We start from the raw sequence: 18250 nt of genomic DNA, 5'->3' as shown, positions 1-18250 counted from the left end.
ATAGAGCTCCTATAATGTAAACATCTAAATACTTTGCTACGAAAGTTGTGTCAAAAGAAATGTTCATGGAAGGACATTCAGATAAGCTGAGGTCACGTGTAATTGTGTCTTGAGCACTTGTATTCAACGTTCATATCTGTTACTTACATTCTTCAATATACGATCCAAATCCCGCCTTTTTCTTATCCTTTGGTAGTACAGGACGTCGACTTCACAACATTTTAGGTGCTATAACTTCTTTATATTCACACATAACATTCACACTATCAAATTCATACAAACATTTATACATAAATAATTACTCATACTGAGGTGTGGCCCGTTTCTTTTGGTACTCCTTCCGAACAGGCTTTGGAAGGCCCAACGGTACCGACCGGCCGCCATGTCATCCTCAACCCACAGGCTCACTGCATGCGGATATGGAGGGGCATGTGGTCCGCACACCGCTCTCCCGGGCATGTTGTCAGTTTACGAGATCGGAGCCGCTACTTCTCAATAAAGTAGCTCCTCAGTTTGCCTCACAAGGGCTGAGTGCACTCCGCTTGCCAACAGCTCTCGGCAGACCTGATGGTCACCCATCCAAGTGCTGGCCCAGCCAGACAGCGCTTAACTTCGGTGATCTGACCGGAACCGGTGTTACCACTGCGGTAAGGCCGTTGGCTTTCTTTTGGTACCGGCTACTTAAATTCTCTTTCTTCTTATTACTGGGCCGCGTCCCTGCATCATCCCCTGTAAAAAGCAGGGCCAACCAATGTATTATTCACGCTTATTTTATATATATATATATATATATATATATATATATATATATATATATATATATATTCAGTACACAAATATTTTCAGTTCATTATTTTCTGACTGATTCTCAGACACCAACTCTTTTTGTGAGAGCACAAATGTTAACACATGTCTGTTGCTTCGACTTGCCTTTTCCATGTCTTCCATAATCATATAGAGAGTGCACATGAAACTAATAGGTATCTTCCTAGATGATGCACAGTGTCATTATCCCCTCTTGTAGTTTATTCAGAGCGTGAGCATGTCCCTAGAATTATTCATTCTTTTTTGGTGTAAACAGATTTCCTATACTATAGTGCTTTGTTTATTTTATATATAGCCATGCTGTGTATATATTGTAAATAGTAATCCAGTGCGCAGACATTTTTCTGTAGTTAGTTCATTTACGTTCCTTCCATGTAAATATTTCCTTATCGTAATTCTCTTTCCTTATATTAATTTTAGTCTCACAGGGTAGACCTCGGTATTTATTTTAGTAATCAATTCATATTCATAATCTTCCGGGTATATTGTACCTGGTGTACAGATGTTAATGTTAGCTGAGCGTCAGGTGTGTTAAGCAGCATGTTGGACTCGTTTTGTCTTTATGCATGTGGCGAGGTCACTGTCCTGCGATGCAATTTTTTTGTGTGTTTGTGCTTTGCCTCTCGTCGTAATGCTACATGATTTATCTCTCCCCACCACATTTATAAATTTAGTGGTTGGAAGGCGTATGTAATTTAGTAGTGAATCCGCAACGTGGTAATTAAATTCAGCTTATTACTTTTTTCACAACATCCTTTAGTCATGAACAAAACTTAAATATATAATGATTAACCTTATTTCTATGTACACATGTACAAAAAACAATAGAGAAATTTTTCCTAAAACTAAATGAACATCTTTCATAATTTATAGTGAAACATTTTGACAATACACAAGCACAATAACTTCACGAGTTAGTTTAACCTTTTGTCAAACCCATTCAGCATACAAGTTCCTTTAGTTTCTTGTATGGATGAAGGCCCTTGTGCTTTCCACTTAACAGGGTAAGCTAGTCTATATGGTCCTGGATGAGGGATTTGTGTGATTACAAACGAGCCAGTGTCTAAGAGTTGCCATTTGCAGTTAAGTTTTCCATGTTTGGTAAACTTTGGATGCATTCGCAATAATTCTTACCCTACACGGAATTGTACAGTGCGCCTTAATCTTTTGTTCTAAGAATTTTTTCTCTGTTCGGTTTTTTCACCTAGATTAGCAATTGCTTGGCGTATTTTTCCTTCAAGTGACATATCTTTCTTGGGAACTTAAGGCAGTGGTTTTTCCCGCTCGTCCATTTCTCGTTTCTTAAACATTAATTCAGCTGGTGTAAAACCTGTCGATGTATGTGGCAAGTTATTAATGATTTGCTGAAATGGCAGACGAACTTGATCCGTTTTGTACGTTTGTGTAGTGTGAATCAGCGTATAAGTCTATTAAATTCCTTAAACACCTTACTATGGGGTTTGCTTCAGGGTGGAATCATGATACCAGTATGAGCTTCATTTTATTTGTGGTCATGGATTCCTTCCATCTGTTACCTGTGAAGTACGATGCATTATTAGTTAACAATACCTTCAGGTTTCCTACTCTCGGGAGACAGTCGTCAGTTATTCTTCTAATAACAGAACGAGCAGTCACTGACCTCACTACATGCGAAAACAATTTCATAGAAGGCCATTACTTCTTTACTACTCCCTTTTTCCTTTTGGATAAGTACCAGCATCATCCAATGATACTAATTCTAAAGGTTTTGTGGGAATTACTGAATGCAGTTTAATCAATTTTGATTTGCTGGAGTGTTTGGTCTTCTGACAAGTAATACATTTTCGAATTACTTGGAGAAATCGGAGCCACATACTGGGGAAGTAAAAGTACGTGTTTATCTTGCTAGTGCATTTAAAAACACTGTAATGGCCCCATACGTTGTGAGTGGAAAGAATGAATTTATCTACAAACTTTTCCGGTAAACATGCGCACCATCGTTCTTGGTTAGGTGTATACGTCGGTGAAAGAATACGCCTTTATAAATAGTATGGAAATTTATTAAGTTATTGTCATCATCTCCTTCACGTGGTTTGAGTCTTACCCATTTCCAGCGTGTATCTTTTTCTTGCAATTGCTCCAGGCTGTTACTCATTTTTACATGTTAGGGTTGGTGTGTTTTGTCTTTTGTTAGTAGGACACGGGTTTTAGAATTCTGTTTGGTGAGCTCTAAAAATTCATTTAACCCTTGGGGTAGCGCGGACAAAGCGTCAGTAATTATGTTTTGTTTACCTTCGATGTACACTACTTCGAAACTGAATCCCTGCAAGTAAAGACACCATCTGGCTAATCTTCTGTGCCGCAATTTGCACGTCAAGAGAAAAGAAAGCGCTTGGTGGTCATAGTAGACTTTGGTGTGTTTTCCCTACAAATAATATTCGAATTTCTTAGAAGCCAACACTATAGAGAGAGCTTGGAGCTCCGTTTCTGATTATGATCGCTCACATCTAGTAAGAGTTCTACTTGCAAAACTAATTATTTGGGTGTTCGTTGTCCATCGGCCACGGCTATTTGCAATAGACATGCCTCCAGACCCTGCGAAGACACACCAATGCTTAAACAGAACCCTCGTGACATGTCTGGGTGATGTATTATGCTTCTGCTGAACAGAACTTGTTTTCTGATAAGGTTTGAGTTGTTTTTTGTTCTGAGGCAGCGAAAAATGTCTGATAGCATCTAGTTTCATCGGATCTGGCAAAATACCTTGGTGTGATATCATGCGACCCAGGAATTTCACCTTTTTCTTCCCAAATTCAGACTTCTTTAAATTTGCTGCACCACTGTAATCTGAGAATCGGTATAATACTTATCCCAAAAGTCGCACATTCTCTTCCCTGGTAGGCGTTTCTATTAGCAAGCTTCCACGTAGACAGTGACTTCATTAAGTAGTTCTGGACCTAAAACTTCGTACAATGTGAAAATAAATTCACCTGCGCACACACTCAAGTCAAAAGTCAAGTCACAAACTTCGTGGCTTTTGCCCCCACATACAAAGGATGTGTACTTCCTGCTGTCTTCATGGAGAGCTGTCTGTCAATACGATGCTTTTAAACAAGCTGGTAAGGTAACTGATCTTATGGAACGTTAGTAACAATTCTTTTACGTTTTCGGGACGCGTCCCAACACGAACAATGATTTTGTTTGATTCTGTGCGTCCAGTACAAGCCTGACGCTACCGTCGGTTTGGGCGATAGTTCAAATAGGACTACAATACGGCGAATATGAATGTTGTATGACACCCCAACCTATCATCCTTCAATTTCCTTACTTACTGCCTCCTTCTTGGACCAGGGTATGGGGTATAATGAAAAACAGAACGTTTCTGTGGATAAACGTCCATTTCACGAGTCCAATGTTTTATTACTCGTGAGTGCTTTTCAGATACATGCGCATACCGAAGCTTTTAGTGCAGCCACGTGACAGATTGGATTAGTTCAGTACCTTGTTTTGTTTAGGTAGTTTTCAAAATTCTTCCGTAGTCCCCGACGTTTACTATTGAGTAGTGCTGGGTTAAATGCCTTCCGCCGTAGCTTGGACGATATGGACGATATGGCGCAGAATTTGTCCAGGAATGCACGCTCAAACTGTTCATAAGTATGGCACCGCTCGGCCGCATTGGTTGCCCATAATAAAGCATTGCCGTGGGTGTACCCCAAACGAACCTGACCTTCCTTTAATTTCTTGTTGAATCCCCTGCATTTTACTCTGTGTATCGCTCAAGTTTTTCAGCTTACCTGCCATTTGCTCCTGTGCTATATCAACGTTCAATACCATTTTATCTAGCTTATCTATTTCCTGAGACAGATTTGTGAATAACTCCACTTTTAGTTCTTTTTCCATTTCGGACAACTTACATGCTAAACCATTTGATAGGTCAGCGTGCAATTTTTTACTTAGTCATCAAAGTTTTTTATTTTTTTATTTTAATGTTCCTCAAATTTTTGTGTCACATGATTTCTACAATCATTAAATGTTTATGTTTGTTGTTTTCAAGAATCTTCGACTTTTGTGTCAAATTGTTAAATTTTTGTGTTACACCATTAAAGTTTCGCGTTCAATGTTGGAGTATCATTTTGAGCTCCTACTGAGTCGTATCTGATAACATTCTGGTCCGTTTCGCCCGATGCGGAAACTTTAGATCTACTAGAAGTGCGCTACCGCGCCTTTCACTGGCTCATGTGAAAAAATGCTTCCCGCTGAAATTCATGAATTTACTTCATCTACTGCAAGTAAAGTCATGTCATTAATCACAACGTTGCTAACCCCAATCATAGTTGAGTTCAAATAATACTCGCGGTTTTCGTATGGCTCACTGACATGTTCGCACTCAAAATCATTTGTCGTCGCATTAGTTGCGGCAACATTTTGTGCTTTTACATTAATTACTGAATTGGCAACAGTTGTTTTATCTGCTGAATCCATTTCTGTCGTTATGATTTACTAATTGCAGAATTTTAGTAGGAATATCTTTTTCTTAATTGCCCTGAGAAAATTTTCTAAATTATCCTGTGACATGTAGTAAACATATACTACAACTCATTGTTATCGCACTTACATTTACTCGAAATTATCAGCCCAAAACTGACTTTTAGTAAATACACTATTTTACTACAATTTAAAATGCTCCAGTTTTAGGATGGGTAGGGAGAGGTACTACTACTATTAGGTACGACTGAGGCACTACTTTTTACATGTTTTATATATATTAATTACTTCAGTTATCTATACCTGAACCATCCTTTTCACAGTCGCCAGTTATGCTGGTATTTAAGTACTGGCTCCGTAAGGAGGTGCGAATAATGTAGATTATTTCGAGGTGTGTGGCTGGCGGATACTTTCACCTGCAGCAAGTTCGCACCCTACAGCCTCTCTCTACGATTACCACTGTTAACACTCTAAACTGATTGATATATTAACTCATTTTTGAACTGAATGATATTTACCTCTTCTTTCTTCGAATAAACAAGCGCCGTTCACCTCGGTGATAAAGAATGCAGTATAATACACTCACAAACAACGCCGCCGTTATACGAGTGTCACTTAATAATTAAAGATACAAACTGGTCTAGAGAAAAAAGCGTTTATTTTTACAAAACAATACTTTTTCTACTTTTCAACACAATCCCCTTGAACATTTATACACTTGTTCCAACGGACTGCAAGCTATTCTTATTCCGGCTGTATCTTGATGTTTGAACCAATTTCCCACGAACTCTTTCACATCCTTGTTGTCCTGGAACCTCTTCCCACGTAATGCCTCCTTCAGTGCACCAAACAGGTGGAAATCACTAGGTGCTGAATCAGAACTGTAAGGGGGATGAGGCAGTACTTATCAGCCCATTTTGTCGATGGTTTTACGGGTTAGCTGAGCAATATGAGGACGTGTGTTGTCTTGCTGGAGAATCACACCTATCCTCTGAGATCCACGACGTATCTCTCTCATGGCTGGCTTCACCTTGCTTAAAAGCAAATCCGAGTAGTATTGGCTGTTCATTGTACGCTGCTCTTCGAGATAATCACAAAATACTGGACCTTCAGCGTCCCAAAACACCATCAACATGACTTTTTCTCCTGATGCTTGGGCTTTGAATTTTCTCTTGACAGGTAAGTCGGTGAGCTTCCACTCCATGCTTTGACTTTTTGATTCTGGCTCATAAGAATGAACCCAAGTTTCATCTCAAGCTAAAATTTTGTTGAGGAACTGCTCACCTTCTCTTTCATAACGTTCGTTTAGCTCTGTGCACACTCTCAACCTTGTTTCCTTGTGTAGCCGCGTCAACTCCTTTGGGACCCATCTTGCAATGTTTTGCGGTGCTTCAGCTTGTTACTTATGAACTGTACTAGTACTAACTTGAACCTTATCAACTATTATTTCCACAGTCACACGGCGGTCGGCACGAATAATGTCATCAATTCGACTTTTCAAGTGAGGGCGTTGAAACTGGAACTGGTCGACCAGAACGGTGTTCGTCAGCCACTGAGTCACGACCATTTTTGAACAGCTCTACCCACTTGTAAAAACTTGCACCATAAGCTTTAGACATTCTACAGTATATATTCACTGGTTTCTCGCCTTCAGCAAGTAAAAAACGAATAACAGAACGTTGTTCAACTAATGTGGGCGTTTCAAGACGACTCATCATCTTGAAATGTATTTTTGAGGTTATAAACAAAACAATTTTGATGCATCAGCTGATCAGGGCTAATACCAGTGATGCCAACTTAATGCCATAAAAGTACCAAACTTGTCCTACTAACAGTTTTTTCCCCAGACCAATTTGGCTCTTTAATTATTGAATGACCCTCGTAGCCAAAGATCGCAGGCTACAGTGCATCCAGGTATCATTTTTAGGATGAGCAATTTAGAAATGGAAAAATCTGTCTCCCTTTCCAGAAGATGTACGTTGTGTGACATATTCGTAATACTTCTCTCGTAGAATCACAGACGGGAAGAGATAGTTGAAGAGTGAAAAATGTGATGTCGGCTTAAGGAAATATTAGAATACAAATATGTTTTCATCTTTCTTTTCGTACATATCTCTTTTTGGAGCGGAAATTTTTATATTGCATCTTTGCCATGCACAGTGTACCGATATTTAGAAATGACATATATTTATGGCTAAACCAAACTAAGATCTATCACACTTGGGGGCAGTTGAATCGTTCTGCAGTCGGCTGAAAAGGCACAACTACACGGTCCAGTCAGTTTAATGTGACAACCGCATACGTTCGACGTCAGCGTGCAATAACCACTCGCAGACGACAGTTGGCAGCACTGGCAGTGGAGAGTATAAAAGCGCGTCACGGGGACGTAGTAAACAGAGCAGTCGTTGTCCTAATGCGGAACAGGAGCCATTCGTCTGACGTCCAAAAAGGGGGTGCATGATCATTGGCTTTCGGGCCAAGGTGGAAGCTCTGCTGCTCATCAGTGACGAACACCGGAATATGCACCCCAGTGCCGCGACTGGTTTGTCCACTTAATGGCAACAGGTGGCCTTTACAGATAAATCAAACGTTTTATGTCCATTCGGACAGGTCGCCATTGGCATATATGACGGGAAACGTCAGAGAGCCAACACCCTGCAACAATAGCCAGAAGGGTCCCCCGTGTGATCTCGTCATTCTGGAGGGCACAGTGGATCAACACAAGTACGCATGTATCCTTGGGCACCCTGTTCACCTGTAGTCTCAATTTTTTTTTCCTCGGCACAATGACATCTACCAGCGGACAATGTGACTTGTCACACAACTCGCAGGATACACGCGTAGTCCGAAAAGCGCTATGATGAGTTTACCGTAACGCCACGAAACTCCCAGGGTTAAAAGCCAGTCGAGAATCTGTGGGACCACCTCAGTTGCGTTGCTCACGCCATGTGTCCTCAGCCAAAAATACCTAGCACAGCTGGCCATAGCATTGGAGTCAGCGTGGCTCCACATCCCTGTCGGTACCTTTCGGAACCTCGTTGACTCTCTTCCTGTACGGCTCGCAACGGTCCACGCTGCAAGAGGGGGATACTCAGGCTTTTGACAGGTGGTCACATTAATGTGACTAGACAGTGTCAAAACTTTGGTAATATTTTTGAACACACACAGAAGGTTTATCATTGAATTCTTTTTTATTTACAAAGCAGATCGTATCGTCCGGAGCTTAGGAGCAGCAAAAAATACTGGCTGGAAGGACAGCTAAACAACACACCCCCTCCACCGTTTTTTTCTTCTTCTCTACACCATCGTTTCTCGCTCAAGTCTTTAGTCGGCAGAAATTGGCCAAATTCGAAAGCCTGCGGACAGATAGCATATTTGCTTCACCACTCTTTGAGACCCTACAGTACCATACCGAAGCACCGGTAGCAGAAAAAGCTCAATTGCTGAACATGAGCGAGCAGCAGCACTGTGCCAAGTGGAAGTTGGTCTCATTAGGATTTAGGGAAGAGGGTGCCTCTGGGTATACCCATGAAAATAAAACCATCAGTTTCGCGAATTATTAGTTCTGCAGAATAAATTCATTCACTGCCCAATGTAGGCAGTTTGCTTACCTCTGTCTCGTTAACTGAACGCTTTCTCGTGGCTCACATCGCCCTGGCTGGGTGACGTGTCCAGTCTGTCACCCCAAGACGGGTAGAGAGAGGGGGCGGAGCGTTCCCTGCAACGACTCAACACTGACCATCCCGGTAGTTTTCCCCTGTCGAGGGAAGATAACTGTCGTATTAAGGACAATATCTTCATCTTATGTTTTTACACAGGAGTGGAATATAGTCTGATATTACTCTCATGAAATAACTGAAATCAAACTGTTATACGTAAAACAAACTTAAAGGTTTTGTTTTACAATTTCCTAGGGTGTAAATTATCTGTGTGTCAAAGTACCACAGTAGCTGTACGGGGAGCGATGACATGTTGGGAAAAATCACGAATTCCCACACTGCATATCAAAATTGGAAGCTGTGCTTCAACATTGGAGGCAATTACAGAAACTTGGAAGATCGTCGGACATTCTTAAACAAAAAAATAGATTTTGTTTAAATATTTGTTGACAATTTAGAGATACCTCACGCTAGTTTTTTAAACGGCAATACAACTGAAGAAGATTAACAATTTTTGATCAAACAATATCCTCACGCTAGTTTTTTAAACGGCAATACAACTGAAGAAGATTAACAATTTTTGATCAAACAACGGTTGGAAGGACGGCCAGGTTTCATACATGGAATCGACCACGAGCTACTTGAGAGAGAGAGAGAGAGAGAGAGAGAGAGAGAGAGAAAGAGAGAGAGAGAGGACTATTTGAGCGAGCAGTGGCAGCCGGGAAAAGGCGAGAGCGGAGCGAATATGAAATTCAACCCTTCGAGAAGTCACTTAGTTATGAATCTGCACTCGTAATATAAATGTTCTACAAAAATCCATTTGAAAATGAAACAAAATAAAAATACTCTATTCATTGAATGCTCATAGTTTTAACCTGATTTCGTTCGTATGACTTGCTATCGTTCAGATCTTTGTCAACATTTCTCTCTGGCCAGTTTCCCGAATTGGTAATGTCAAGTTCATGCAGTGTTGAATCAGAGTAACTTGATTTTGAGTGAGCTCCAGTAACATCGACTGATAACACTGTCTCAAAAACTCTTATGCCACAAGGAAGAAAGAAGAGTCAAACAGTGATGACTCCCAAGCTCGCTGCCTTTGCTAAATGTGAGATCAGTGGCACAGAAGCAGTTTATAAGCCGATAGCTACAAACAAGTCAAAATAATCTGCGGTGAACAGGAGTCACAGTGACAAGTCCCGAGAGTAACTTCCTGAGAAGAACCAGTTTAAGGATAAGAAACAGGACTCTGCTACAACCTGGATGGCAAATTACTACCATCATTACCTGTTAGTGAGGCGGTAGAGAGACTTCCTGTGATTCTTTCAGATGTGGTGCTAAGCAACTTCTTGGAGCGTCTGCATTGCACCTGCAAGTGGAAAAGAGCAGGATACAGCTGTGAACGAAAGTATCTCTGACAACGGTCTTCAGTCATGTGTGAAAGCATTAATTTTGACACAACAATATCAAATACGAGATCTTCTAGCTGTGCACTCGTTATGACTGAAAACATGTTAGAAAAGTATATCTTGTGTTTGATTTCCAGACATCAAGTACGTGAAATCATTCTCAAAAGTCTTTTTGAGAAAAGATGAACTGTAGAACCAAAAAACTTCAAAAAATTCAGAATGCTTAGTCTAGAATCTATGTTACTAAATTACAAACAGGAATTAAGTGCGCAAGGTCAAAGAACTCTTAGATTAAGTCGATGTATCTCGACTACTCGACTTTGCTCGTAATCGTATGAGAGAAGAACAACAATCCAGGGAGAATTTTAAGGATTGCCTGTATGATTTACAGTGCTGTTTCAAAGCATCTACAAAGACCAGGTGATGTCCCTCGTGTGCCTTCACAAAAATTTAGTCATCTGGGTACCTGCCTACTGCGTATGTCGTCTTTGCATCCTTCAATCTTGTCCGCAACTGGTCATCTAGTTCTTACGAACAGCCTTGCTACCTCTAGATAGCGGGGTCCCGGGTTCGAATTCGCGCCGGGTAGGAGATTTTCTTTGCTCGGGGCCTAGGTGTTTGTGTTGTCCCAATAACTTCATCTCACCATCCTGGTGTAATCAACGGCTCCTTAAGATTAACCACTCCAAATCCCAGGCAATAATTACAAGATGCACTACCTGCACCTCCCGTCTCCATGACCTCTCTCTCACCATTTATGATCATCCTATCCTGCTAACTAGTACCCTAAAATTCCTTGGACTAACTTTTGACCGGCAACTAACGTGGAAGCCCCACCTACTAACCATCCAAAAGAAAAACCACATAGACTAAAACTACTAACTGGGCAAACATGGGGACTACACCTCTTCACTTTCCTTCACATGTACAAATCCCTAATCCATCCCGTCCTTTGCTATGCAAATGTTGCATGGATATCCACCCCTCCCAAGTTTTCTAAGTCCATCCAGATCCTCGAACGCTGTGCACTCTGCTTCACTTTCCCCATCCATTTACCTTCCACCACAAGGATCTTTTACCAGCTTGTCACATTCCTGCCTCATCTCACTCACATTGAACATCTCTGAACAATCTACACTGTCTGCAAACTCGACTTCAATAATCCTATGATTTCCCCTTTACTTTCTAATCCTCATATACTTCTGCACCTTTACCAATACATTCCACTGTCTCTCCACTCACACAACCTCCACATGCTTTCCCAAAGAAACTTCAACCATCTCCCCATTACAGGCATGTACCACCCAGACACGTACTCATCCTACAAGCTATTGGTCAAAACTTCCCGATCCACCTTATCAGGGCTTCCTCTCCCTCCCCTCCCAATACATCCTTACCCTCCTTTTCCCTTTTGCCTTTCTTTCCACACCCCATATCTCCCAATAACGGTCACCAGTCCCCCCCCCCTACTCCACCCCCTCTTATGTCCTAACAGCCACTCCTACCCCATCGTTGCTATACACCAGTCCTCCGTCCGTATATCCCCAAATCCTTACTCTCTTAACTAGCCAACATTTTCCCCTTCAGCGAGTGACTCCCTTTCGTATGGCAGGTACTTCCATTTTCTAGTGACATGAAAGCGCATCTTTTAAATATCAGTGTTTCGAAAATGTTTTAAATGTTTTAAATTTGCACTTATTGTGTTTCACTTTACCTTTATTATTACTGTTTTTTTAATTACCAACGCAAGATGTAATGTATCGTATATCTAAAAGAAACTTCCATTTTATTTTTCGCTGTTAAATGGTTTTAAATTCAATGTAATTATCCCTAATATCTGTAGCTTTTTTATTGTCTCACATATCATTGTCAACTGGCAGAAGAGCGAGTAGCCTGTAGCGCTGGCATAGGACATGGAGGGATGAAATAACAATAAACAAAAAAATTAACCACACTGGGACAGTGGGTCACTGTTGTAATATTATTATCCTTCATTATGTCCCTCCCAGCAACTATTCATTTATGGATTGTCAGGAGACTACTCCATTGCACTTCAGTGATAACTTGCTGCCTTATAATTATTATCCATCCTTCACACATGGTTATTGGCTATAGTGGCTGAAGCAACTCTGTAGTGCTAGATCAGCAGCAAAAGTATCCTTTCTATATCCAGCAGTTACTGACAAGACTGTATAGAACTACACTCTAGTGCTCAATCAATGGACACTATCACTCCCCAACTTCTGTGCTTCACAGCCAGTGGAAAAAAAAATATGGATGTCCTTGCCAATTTTTGACTATCCCACCAATAGGAGGAGGGGAGTTAGACTGCAGTATTCTGGGTCGGCCATCTTGGATTTGGATCTCATAGTTGGTGTGACAGTATTCCAAAGATAATGAAATAAAGAGAGTACCCTACATCCTTCTTCATCAGCAATATACAGACTGAATTTTATAAATAAAAATATATTACTAATGATTGTTGTTATTATTGTTATCATTATTATTGTTATTATGTCATCTGCAATGCAATATAATTAGCATTTGAATTTACTGCGAAAATTAGAATTTACCACAAAAATTGAATTTCCCATCGATTTTTGAATTTCTGGCCAACAGAGGGTGTGCAGGGGAGAGCTGGGAATTTCCCTGAGGGGTGAAGTGTGGAGGAGGGGAATGGGTGTTTCTCATAAGGATGGATTATCTCCAGGAGGTCATAAATCAGTTAGCAGAACAATAGGGGAAGGGACTATGTCATTAATTTAATGAATTAGCTTATCAATCTGATATCAGTTTAATTAATAGTCATATCAATATGATATCGAAAGTGCACCAGAATCCCTTTTATCTCACTACTAACACATCAGCACGAGTCCAAGATAGGAGTGGTCTGATGACGTCACAAACCCACCATTGCCTAACAGGCTTGCTAAGCTAGTTTGAGATTGAAACTGATCTCTGAGTTGTTATAGCCTTTGATGGCATCTCTAGCATTGAAAAACGAAAAATTAGGCAGATAAATATTTCTTTGACCATGATATAAATCCCGACAAACAAATCTCACTATAAACGCAAGTAATGTTCGCGAAAGCCTGTATTGTGTGATAGTCTTCTACATTTTAAACTAATACTTCAAAGGAGAATCAAAAACAGTATGTAATAGACCTTTTCTAATGACATCAATCTTAGGAAGCTTAAAAATGTATTTTTATGATATTATTGTCAGTGCTAAAATCAGTTGTTTTTCATTTCAAGTAGTAGCCCAACGCTTTCCCAGTGAATACCATCCATTCATCCAGCTGTAAATCAGGTACTGGTTTGCAAGGCATATACAGGAGCGGGTATAAACTCAGATTACAATTTAATGATGATGAAGAGTGATGTTTAAGAGAATCATCAGGAGGAATCAGTTTGTAAATAAGTGGGATACAGAAGTACTGAAGCATGATGATGTGCTGAATACCACATTACGCAGTTCAGTTGAAGACGAATCGAAATCTCTAAAAAAGCTAATCACAGAAGTGAGACAGAAAAGTATGGATATAAGCAAGGGAACTTCCAAGAAACCTTAGCTAACAGAAGAATATTTCAAATGAGCGACAGAAGAAGGATGTACAAAAATGGACTGCGTTTTGCAATCCAAATGAACTGATCATTGACTAGAAATGTTTATGTTCGAACTTCATGTTCTCAAACAACGATGAAATTTTTATAGATGACAATGCGCCATGTTACCGGTCTACAATTGTTCGCAACTGGTTTGAATTCCACCGAACATTTATGAAAAACATTCGAGAAGTCAGTTCGTGCACAAAATCCTGCATCAGCTGAATATTGCTGCAGGGGACTTCTAACGACTTGTTGAGTCCATGACACGTCGATTGCAGCACTTCGCCGGGCCCTAGTAGGCCCGACACGATATTAGCAGGTATCCCAAGACTTTTGTCGCGTAAGTGCAATAGTTCTGAAGGAAAGTTGTTTACTCTAGGTGCCTTTTTCCGACTGAGGTCCTTCACAGTTTTGTTAAATTCTTGTCACAGCATCATGACAACCAACTCATCTTCATCCACTTCCGCCAACTTTCCATAACACTGTCATACGGTGCACATCTTCCGCCATAGTGCAACCATTACAGTCGCTGGCTGGCGACAAGCGTGTCAGTAGTTCTATCTGTTGCTAATGCGATTCATTATTTTTTTTTTTTGCTTATGTTTCCTGGAAGGTTTAGGGACTTACTTATTTACAGAATACTGGAGTCTGCTAGAGCATTCTATGTGTATATAAATAGGAGCACTCTCTCTGCTGAGGTAGGCATTTCAGTTCCGTCTGCACTATCGAGTGCAGTCAGTAAACGTGCTTTCAGTGTGAAATGTTATTTATTGTTGAGGATTCTGCTTTCATAACTGGTACACTGTTCTAGCTTCTACATCTACATACATACTCCGCAGTCGACCATACGGTGCGTCGCGGAGGGTACCTCGTCCCATCTTCTCTCCCTGTTCCACTCCCAAACAGAACGAGGGAAAGATGACTGCCTATATGCCTCTGTACGAGCCCTAATTTCTCTTATCTTATCTTCGTGGTCTTTCCGCGAAGACCACGAAATGTAAGTTGGTGGCAGTAAAATTGTACTGCAGTCAGCCTCAAATGCTGGTTCTCTAAATTTCCTCAGTAGCGATTCACGAAAAGAACGCCTCTTTTCCTCTAGAGACTCCCACCCAAGTTCCTGAAGCATTTACGTAACACTCGCGTGATGATCAAACCTACCAGTAACAAATCTAGCAGCCCGCCTCTGAATTGCTTCTATGTCCTCCCTCAATCCGACCTGATAGGGATCCCAAACGCTCGAGCAGTACTCAAGAATAGGTCAGATGAACCACATCTTCCCAAAATTCCACCAATGAACCGAAGACGACTATCCGCCTTTCCCACAACTGCCATTACATGCTTGTCCCACTTCATATCGCTTTGCAATGTTACGCCCAAATATTTAATCGACTTGGCTGTGTCGAGCGCTACACTACTAATGGAGTATTCAAACATTACAGGATTCTTTTTCCTATTCATCTGCATTAATTTACCTTTATCTATATTTAGAGTTAGCTGCCATTCTTTACACCAATGACAAATCCTGTCCAAGTCATCTTGTATCCTCCTACAGTCACTCAACGACGACACCTTCCCGTACACCACAGCATCATCAGCAAACAGCCGCACATTGCTATTCACCCTGTCCAAAAGACCATTTATGTAGATAGAAGACAACAGCGGACCTACCACACTTCCCTGGGGCACTCCAGATGATACCCCCACCTCTGATGGACACTCACCATCGTGGATGAAGATGAGTTGGTTGTAGCTAGACATAGCTTCTAGTCTGCACCTCGTGGTCTCACGGTCGCGTTCTCGCTTCCCGAGCACGGGATCCCGGTTTCGATTCTCGGCGGGGTCAGGGATTTTCACCTGCCTTGAGATGACTGTGTGTTTGTGTTGTCCTCATCATTTCATCATTCATGAAAAGTGGCGAGATTGAACTGAGCAAAGGTTGGGAATTTGTACGGGCGCTAATAATCGCTCAGTTGAGCGCCCCACAAACCAAATCATCATCATCTAGCTTCTAGCGGAATAGTTTTGTGCAGATGACATATATTCTGGGTATCGACAACGCCGTGGCTCCAGTAATGCCGTGCAAAAGCCGTCGCCTTCTCGAGCAGGAATCGAAGTATAAACAATACATTCTGCCTGTGTACATCAGACATCCAGCAATAGTGGCATAGCTTTAGCGACTGAGGCCCCTTTTAAAAATGCAAGAAATGCAAGCGAAATGAAAGGAAAGTAGAGGCTTGGTTACCTACAAGCAGAGGCAGGGTAAATGCATGTCCTCCCCTCTCCTAAGACACCCCTCTTTCTTGGAAATGGACCAGTTGGACAGCTTTTAAGCCACACAAATATATTTAGATCTTCCAATCACAGCGACTAACCATATTTTTTCAGCTCTGTCTTAAGCCACACCCGTTGGCCAGTCAGAGAGTTTCTAAGTTAGCTTGCACATTTAAAACACCCAATCAAAGCCCAGTAATTTAACAGTCACTAAATCGAAACAGCCAATCAGTACTAGCCCCAGAGTCACCAACTTGCCCATGTGCAAAAGTATCCGAACGGTCTGAATTGTCTCCAAATTGGTATCATGTTCAAAAGTATCCGAAGAATCTAATGGAATGTCTGTAAACTTATCCAACAATGTATCATGAAAACTCTGTCATCTTTCTTCCAACGATTCCCATTACAGTTCCCGGAGTATTTCTCTTCCATTTCCGTATGTGCTATACTGACATGTAACAATCATACCAGGTCGTGTCTGAAATCGTTTCAGGTGGACTCCATACGTACTAGCTGTAGCACTCAACAGAATATACTTCTTCTCAGCGACATACTTCAAAGAAGTCTCATTAGCTACAAACGACATCTTGAGTTGATTGACAGTGCAAAGAATGATCCTCTCCACGAGATTTATAGTCCCATGGCGTTTGCCACGTATTTACCGGCACATCCTGAATATCATACAGTGTCGCACATGAATTTGGTAGTTGTATAGTAGTTTTGTTCCAGCTTGGAAGACTTAACTCAGCTGCAGTGTAAGACATTTACTGACTTCACATTGTGTCGGAAACTGATTGAACCAACTAATATGGGCGGTGGGGATGGCTGATTTTGATTTTCACGTGGAAGAGAGAAAAATTGTGTCCTTCTTCCAAACCTCTTATCACTTTACAAAATACAACTAAGAAAAGATATGATTTGCAGTGACATTACTCAGTATAACACAGGCTTACAACTTATTCTTCATCACTGAAAGCATATGAAACCCCTCGTGTAGATATCAAAAATATCTCAGGAAGAATTTGTACTATCTGAGAGGCTTTTTTTCCAAGTAGAAAAACGTTAGGATAGTCCATTTTCTTTTGTTTTCCAGTTTGAGAACTACACAATGCCTAGGACTATATAAATCGTACGAAATGGGTCATGCACTTTGTCAATATCTTTCAAGCCATTGGCTTATACAGCCACCTCACTGTCGGCTACAGGATTGAAGTCCATTATTACAATGCTGGCTGTGAGAGGGGCCGAGTAGCTATAGCTTCATCTTAGTGTTCCTTCTTTTCTGTTAATAGATGGCATTACATATTACATTTATTTGGAAAGCTGAAAAATCGATGTATTTTGTGGTGTATAACACAATCGACTTTTTCCAATGTTTTGCGAGTTATAAACAATAGTTTTTAGATTTTGTTAGGTTTATCCCTTTAATCCCATCAAGAAAACACCCTCCAGAAACTGTGTAGTGTGCAAAGCAAGGAAGAAGACAATTGAGACATGGTATGGGTATGAGAAATGTCTAGTGGCGTTGCCCATGCCTCCATTTTTTCGGGGAGACTACACCAACAAAAACTTCTAAAATAGTATTAGCTTCACTTCTCATCACTTCAATAATTAATAAGAATACATTTATAAAGAATTCACATCAAAAAATTACATAATTTTGAGAAAACTGAGTAAGATCAAATACGCTGACTTTCGTAAATTTAAACAGTAAATAGAGGGTTGACTATGGGGAGAAGTATTAGTAAGTCATTCATGTTTTCCGTTAATATATTGTTGCAAGTACCTACATAAGAATAGAGTTCAATGTCTTTCGCAGTTTACGAACACTAGATCAGATTGTAAACGAATGCAGGTTCTGAGAAACAGAGATCTATACTCGTCTAGAATCAATTACTCACCTCTAAGAGCAGCATATATGCCATAAACAATGTACATGTTTCTTTTAAACAGTATGCCAGTGAAACACACTAGATTTTTTATAGTGGTACAGTTGATAATCCTCGGTAATGATCG

At 40.7% G+C, this 18250-nt stretch overlaps 1 pseudogene; it reads right to left on the bottom strand.

Moving 5' to 3' along the window:
• Positions 1-543: 543 nt before the first annotated feature.
• On the bottom strand, positions 544-661 carry LOC124797060 (annotated as a pseudogene).
• Positions 662-18250: the final 17589 nt, after the last annotated feature.

The sequence above is a fragment of the Schistocerca piceifrons genome, chromosome 4 (assembly GCF_021461385.2).
Source record: "Schistocerca piceifrons isolate TAMUIC-IGC-003096 chromosome 4, iqSchPice1.1, whole genome shotgun sequence".
NCBI lineage: Eukaryota > Metazoa > Arthropoda > Insecta > Orthoptera > Acrididae > Schistocerca > Schistocerca piceifrons.
Note: the sequence above shows the minus strand (reverse complement) of the source record. Positions and strands in the feature narration are given on the sequence as shown.